The sequence below is a fragment of the Saccostrea cucullata genome, unplaced genomic scaffold (assembly GCF_032062105.1).
Source record: "Saccostrea cucullata isolate Sc308-1 unplaced genomic scaffold, CSIRO_AGI_Scuc_v1 ctg4942, whole genome shotgun sequence".
Classification (NCBI taxonomy): Eukaryota; Metazoa; Mollusca; class Bivalvia; order Ostreida; family Ostreidae; genus Saccostrea; species Saccostrea cuccullata.
Window position 1 is genome coordinate 25487 of NW_026936712.1, and position 8138 is coordinate 33624.

Consider the following 8138-nt stretch of genomic DNA (forward strand, 5'->3'; position numbering starts at 1 on the left):
GACCTACTTTTTAAGAAATTAAACGTTAACCATAACTTCTGAACGGTTAGGGCTAGGGCTTTCATGCTCTACATAAGTATTTTATGTGGCAAGACCTTTCATTTGATACTAATTACATTGACCTTTTGACCTTGACCTTGGAGATTTTTTTGTACTTATTAAAAACCTTTAACATTAGCTTACTTTCAAATTTCACAATTGTTTTCCAGTGAGAATACCCTACTTTTGGTACCAATTAATTAAATTTGCATTTAATAAAAGCTTAATCTTTGCTATGTTGCCATACGGGGGCATCAGTGTTTTACAAACACATCTTGTTTAGTAAGGATTTTCTTCTACTGTGTTATATGCATAAAATACAGATAACAGAATAAAGTAAGCTGGATCAAGAGGTCTGCAAATTTTGGTAAAAAAAAATATGAAAACAGAATTTTTTTTAATGCAATAAAATGTTGAATGTAAATATGATCTGGAGATGGAAATGTGTGTATTGGTATAAAAATAAATTATATCTACACTTGAACAACCATTTGAACATGAAAAAAACTGAATTAGTGAAACTTGACATAAAAAATTATATTATGCTAAGCTGTGTCACATTTTTATACAACTTACATCTACAATATTTGCCTCTCATTCATTTCACACCAATTATAAAATGTAATAGCTGCAGAAAGCCAATAACATACATACACATGTCATTTGAAAAAAAAAATGAATTGGAATGCAATAACCATACATAATCTCCCTATAAATACACTAATGAAATGAAAAAAAAAAAATAAAATCATGATGTATTACATAATTCCCCTTTCCATCTATTTTAAAATTCTTTCCCTTTCTAACCACAAGAAATGAGATAGATTTTTTTTTTCTGCACACACATGCATGCAAAAACACAAAAAAAACAACAATTTAAAATAAAACTTAAGAAAAAAAACTACTATGAAGGCATTAAGGACTTTGAACTTGTGACTTGTATAAATTAGCACTATATTTATCACTGTGTGACTTTGAACTTGTGACTGGTATAAATTAGCACTATAATTATTATCACTGTCTGTCCTGCTGTTCTCGTTGAAGCCTTTCTATAACCAGATTTGTCTTCCTTACCCCTTTGTTGTCACCGCTTTGTTGCAGGGCGTTCCTAAGATTTGCCCAGAATGGAATCATGTCTGGCTTTACCTGTGTTCCCTGTAAATTGATCAAATTAAAAAGATAGATAATGCTGTGAATTTCTAATTATACGCAAGGATTTTTTAAAAGTATCACGTCATTTCGCATGAAGCATCGCTCGAGAAATAAAATTACTCTGTTATTTTTTTTTGGCACTGAAATCCATGTAAATTCTTTTGATCAATCTTCCATTTGTGAAAAATTATTCTCGCACTTTGATGCTGAACAGCCATTTTGCGATAATAAGTACTTGCAAAAAATAAAGAATCTAAGTACCAGTAGTTAATGTCCATTTAAAATCCTCAACAATTTCTCTTTTCTCGTGTTAAAGATAGAAAATGGTAACCGAGAAATCGAAAATTTCAAAAACAATTTTGCCAGTTTCAGAGAAGGTGAAATTTTTAATCATTTCCTGCATTGTCTAATGACATTAGAGGTACCTATTTTGATATCATTTTCCCTACCTTTATATATACATTTGTGCTGCCTCTTTAAACCTCTGTTTTCTCATAAGGAAGTCTCCATATGTAGCATGTACGTCCCTCAATTTAGGATTCATGCATCTCCAAACAAACCTTCAGTTTTTCTTCTGCTTCTTCATCTTCATTCTTTTGTTACTCGAGTTCATATCAATATGATCCCGTTGGACAAACGACACTATGTGAACTGAGTCAGCTAGACCCCAGGTATAACAAAGGTAGTCCTTGAAACTTCAAAATCAAAACTCAGAATTACTTATTAACTCCCAATCACTCAGTCTGGGACATGACAAAACTAACACATTTAATGTCAATCCATTTTTATTTGTAAGTAATAAATAACATTTATAATTATTTGATCACTTTTAATTAACAATCAGGGACAAAGTATCACAGATATAACGTGGCAAAACGAGATCACAAGTATTCAAAGAGAGATAACTCCAACACACTGAAAGAAGAAATTGGAATGTTATGACAAAGTTTAGCGGTGTTGAACAAATTGAAGTATGTTATTTTAATAAGGATTTTTTTCTATTGTGTTATATGCATAACATACAGATAACAGAATAAAGCAAGCTAGATCAAGAGGTCTGCAAATTTTGGTAAAAAAAATATGAAAACAGAGATTTTTTTAATGCAATGAAATGTTGAATGTAAATATGATTTGGAGATGGAAATGTGTGTTTTTTTTAAAAAAGAAATATATCTAAATGTGAACCACTTGAACAAGAAAAAAACTGAATTAATGAAACTTGACACAAAAAACTATATTATGCTAAGTTGTGTCACATTTTTATACAAATTACAATATTTGCCTCTCATTCATTTCACACCAATTATAATAGCTGCAGATAGCCAATGATATACATTTACATGTCATTTGAAAAAAAAATATAACTTGGAATGAAATAACGATACATAATCTCCCTATAAATACACCAATGAAATGAAAAAATAAAATCACAATGTAATACATAGTTCCCCTTTCCATCCACTTAAAAATTCTTTCCCTTTCTAACCACAAGAAATTGAGACAGATTTTTTTTCTGCACATACATGCAAGCAAAAACACAAAAACAACAATTTAAAATAAAACTCAAGAAAAAAAAATAAATACAACAATTTCATGATATGCTCCACAATGCAGGCATAAGGACTTTGAACTTGTGACTTGTATAAATTAGCACTATATTTTTCACTGTGTGACTTTGAACTAGTGACTGGTATAATTTAGCACTATTATTATCACTGTCTGTCCTGCTGTTCTCGTTGAAGCCTTTCTATAACCAGATTTGTCTTCCTTACCCCTTTGTTGTCACCACTTTGTTGCAGGGCGTTCCTCAGATTTGCCCAGAATGGAATCATGTCTGGCTTTACCTGTGTTCCCTGTAAATTGATCTAATTAATAAGATACATTTAAGCATTGAATTCATATTTTTGGATGTCTTCGGCCCTATAACACACCTGGCCGTGCCGACAAATTGAATACCGCGCGTTAGCGGTGTGTTATAGGGCCGAAGACATCCAAAAATATGAATTCAATGCTTATATTTACATTCTCTTATTTTCCTTCTTCATAATTGCTTATTTCGTTAATCTTAAATGTGAATTTATTGCCTTTCAAAGCTGCCGTGGTTAATAGATGTAAGAGCCGATTGTGACGTCAAATGACGTTAAATGACGTTGCATAGTTAGATAACGCAAACAAACATTGCGAGTAAAAAAGTGACAAATTAATTTTAAACGCATATTACGTTAATTTTTACGTTCATTGTTCAGGTTTATAGTTTTTCATTAAATTTGAATAAAACATTTTACATTTTGGTTTTCCTAGAGTATTGAAAATGTACATAGTTCCGACTGTGTATTCTAGTGCGCAGTGACAAGGTTTCGCGTGTGTTATAGAAATTTGAACGTCGTGGATTTCTAATGGATTTCATAAGGAAAATTACACTGAATGTAAATATAATACTGTGAATTTCTAATTATACGCGAGGAATTTTTAAAATTATCACATCATTTCGCATGAAGCATTACCATTTTGCGATAATAAGTACTTACGAAAAATAAGGAATCTACAGTAGTTAATGTCCATTTAAAATCCTCAACAATTTCTCATTTCTCGTGCTAAAGATAGAAAATGGTAACCGAAAAATCGAAAATTTCAAAAACAATTTTGCCAATTTCAGAGAAGGTGAAATTTTTAATCATTTCCTGCATTGTCTAATGACATTAGAGGTACCTTTTTTGATACTTATTTTTCTACCTTTCTAAACATATGTGCTGCCTCTTTAAACCTCTGTTTTCTGATTAGGAAGTCTCCATATGTAGCATGTACGTCCCACAATTTGGGATTCATCTCCAAACAAACCTTCAGTTTTTCTTCTGCTTCTTCATCTTCATTCTTTTGTTAAAGAACAGATAGCTCAGTGATTACAAATGGAGAGGGTTATAAAATATAGACTATAGTTATGCCTACTGCTAAACCATTTATGTATTTATTACATAATAAAATATGTTCAAATCAAATCGATTATAAATTGACTGGTTCCACAGGCACCTGAATTTTTATCATATTAATCAGATGCTCAGTTTGAAGCCAAATATAAAAAAATCTACCTACTCTATATAGAGGGGATAGAAATTTTCAATATTTGGCTTTGTCTGATTGATAAAAATTTAGGTGTCTGTGCTGGTTCTATAAATCTCTTGCAATTAAAATTTCTTCTTCATACATGTAAGGTATTTTTTTTAACTCAAATTAAAAATGCTGGTAAATCAAAATATATAAATTAACTGTAAAATCTCAAATTTTAATGGTTTGAGGAAAAAACTCTTGGTTCATGGGGATTTGATTTTGCGGAAGAAACACTTTTTAGTATTTATGCATGTCAAATTTTTACATTTCGTGTAGGACATAAACTTGTGGTTCTCTTCTGACTCCCCACAGAAATGTGTGATTTCACAATAAGAGCAAAATTGGTCATGGTCTTGTGTGATTATACCTGCACATGAAACAAAGTTCTTGTAAAGAATGAGATTTACAATACATGTAGTTTGATTCGGCTTTCAGAGCAAAAACAAATAAAATTTTAAAATAAAAAATACCTTAGCTATTCTCAGCAAAACTGTCATTGCAGAGGTCAACACTAAAGATTTGATTATAGCATTAGATTCTTGGGTTGATTTTGCACTCAAGATAGATTTTCAAACCCAAAATGCCTTGGATAAAGATAGATTTGTTTTCAACGTAAAAAGAATTTCACATTCATAAATGCTTAGATAAACAAAATGTTCTACCAAAGGATTTTGATGTGCTTTTTAGCTAACCTGAATGTACATCTTGGCTTTGTTCAGGTGAGCTATAAGGAAGTGGGGGTCTTTGTCTATGGTCTAGCTGCTGGGTAAATATCATCCCTTCATCAACCCTCCCTGTGTCATAAAAAGCCTGTCCTAACTTCATCAGTACTTCTGTACTCTCTATAAATACAAAGGGGGATAAAACACGTAATACAGAAATCCTACACCTGACTTATAAAAATGTTCGAATATGTATTAACACCTTGATTTATATATACAAGTGGTCAATATGGAAAACAAGAAACAGCATTAAGTTTGAAAATAAAAATATTACAAATTCAGCACTCTTGAGTGGCTTCAAGAAAGAAATGAAATCAATCTTTCAACTCTTAAGAAATAATAAGAGTAACTTCAACAGAAATTTAAAATTAACATTAGATATGCTTACAGACTTTGATTAGATGTTACCTGTTTTCCTAAGTACAGATTTATATAATAATACATTGATGTTTTCATCCTCATGACCTTTCATATTTTCTATACTCTATACTGGAGCAAACGCGTAAACTTGTATATGAAATATTATTATTCTTACTTATATGAAAAGTCTAGGATACATTTGGTTGAACTGTCCATGTTTGATAGTTACTGTATACAGTGAAAAGTTCAGCGACACAATGTACAAGATTTGCAACTGGCGTGTTCACTTCTACAACTAAGTACAAGTTCTGGACACAGGTACTTGTGGACAGGACCCACCCCCCTCCCTAATATATGACCCCTACCTTGAAATTTTTTTTTCACATTTTGTATTTATTACATGTCCTTTTCAGATATACAATGCGAAAAAATGAGTTAAAACTTCAGATAACCGTTCCGTACAAAAAATACCCCTATAAACATAATAAGGGAGATCTCCTTAATAAATGTATAAAGGCTTTTTTTAAACAGATTGTCAATGGTACTCATCAGTAAAAGGGCTTTAACCTACTTTTCTAAAATAAGTGCATTGGGGAGGGGGAGGAGATGAGGAAGGTCAAAATATCCCAGAGAGCAAACATAATGATATATTTATATGCACTGAATATTTTCTTCTTTATTTCTTAAGAAAACCCATTGCGTCCATCCCTGCATAAACTACATTAGGCATATCAACTGTACAGATTTCTTGATCAGTGGCCGTTGCATCAATGAAACGTACAAAGACGTTCGCATCATTAACACAACAATTAATATTTTTAATCATACTTAAAATGATAATTTAAACAGATATAAAATATTAAACAATAAAATGTCTTTCTTTGTTTGTTGTTACTGGAATGAACGGTCGCATCTATTGCAGAAAAAAATATACATAACCCGCTTACGCGGGTTATGTATTTTAAGGTTATCCGATCCTCAGGTTCTGAAAATCAGGCATTGAGTAATTGAAAATGTTCACAAAGATGTCTCTAAATTCTCAAATTAAAATGGATTTACCCACGGTGTTTCTTTAAAATTCATCTTTAAATTTAATCATATTATATAGGGAAAATTAGTAAATCTGTTACAAAAATAATTTTTCAGGAAATGCGATTTGAACTACCTACTGCATATTTTTTAATTGATGATTGATCAAGAAATACATTTTAGGAATAAAAATCATAGGTATCCAGGCTTTTAAAGAAAATTGCATGAATTTTACAACTTTTTGGACTTTACTTTCTCCTACTTACTTCCATTGTTTCATAATGCATAGTGTATGAAGTGTTTCCTTTCAAAGAAAATACTGTAAATCACTTCTAATTTCAAATCATGCATATAAACATTGGTAACTAAGGCTAAATTAAAAGAAATTTGATTTTTTTTAAATATGCAAGTTTTACTTCATTTTATAAAGGAAAAATGTCAACTTCTTAAATACCGTTTGTTAAAACTTTAAAGAGCATTGAATCATACGTAGAGGCATATAATAAAAATTGTTGCATGAAAAAAATTCAATTTCAAGCCTTATTTCAATACTTTTTGAATTAAATTATAAATTAAAGAGTTATCCTTCCCTCTGTAATAAAAAAAAAATCAATTTATCTTAATATATTTCTAAAAGTATCACCTTTTCTGCCCTAGCAGTTCTTCAAAAGAAATTTCTAAAAGTTTTGTATTTTTATCACCCATAGTTATCTAGTAGAATGAAACGACAGCTAAACAGAATACTTCCAAATATTCATGTTTGAAAAATAATGTACACTGGGAAAATTTTTTTTCAATTTATTATAATCAATCAGAGCTTTGTACATGTTTGAAACAAACAAACATTATATATTATAATCGTTAGGTGATAAATGAATAGGAAACAACTACGCCAACTTAATCACATTTGATTGTGAAAACAATGATTCTCATGTACCAGAAACAATGCTTTACAGTTTCAAATCTATCCTGCCCTAGTGGATCTTGAGAAGATTATTAAGAAAAGATTTCTCCTATGTATTCCAGCAGCATTGCTATGATAGTGATAGACTCCACAGTTTACTGCTGCGTGGGGTCATGACTGTAATCTCAAATATTGGAACCCACAAGAGTGAATGCCACATTGAATGAATTAATTCATGTATCTGACCCAAAGTCCTCACTCTATTCCTGGTCCCCTGGTTCAACAAATATTTTTAAAAGATACCATTAATTTCTCCTTTATTCATTTTTATCTCCCTTTTAAAAGATGGCGTGATACTTTGCGGCAAGTTTGGTTGGAATTGGCCCATTCTTTCTTTAAAAGAAGATAAAAATGTGAAAAATTAACGACAACAACTGACAGATTTTGATTAGAAAAGCTCATTTTCGGCTCAGGTGGGCTAAAAAGTTCTTAACCCTATGTAAGTCTGAAAAATATGAGGAAAACATTTATATTTTCAAATCTAAAAGAAGACGAAATAATAGATAAAACACTGTAAAGCTCCCCAAACTTTTCTTCTTCTAAATTTTACATATAGTTAAACAATTAGACATAATTTTTCTAAAAAAGAAAAAAAAAATATAATAAAATGCAAAAACAGGTTTTATAATATCATTTGGTACTGCATTATGTATTGAACGACCCATCATCTTCTATTTGATAATTTAATGTCTGTTTTTTTTTTTTCACTTGAAAACTTACTCTACGGTTATGTGTAATTATCCGTAGGAATTTTACATCATACTCTT

General features: G+C 30.7%; 1 long non-coding RNA gene across 1 annotated transcript; it reads right to left on the bottom strand.

The window, feature by feature from the left end:
• Positions 1–1958: 1958 nt before the first annotated feature.
• On the bottom strand, positions 1959–4053 carry LOC134246319 (uncharacterized). Its single transcript, XR_009987612.1, has 2 exons — positions 3925–4053; positions 1959–3044 (listed from the first exon to the last, which is right to left on the bottom strand). It is a non-coding gene; the product is annotated as an uncharacterized LOC134246319 (long non-coding RNA).
• Between the last annotated feature and the right edge of the window lie 4085 nt (positions 4054–8138).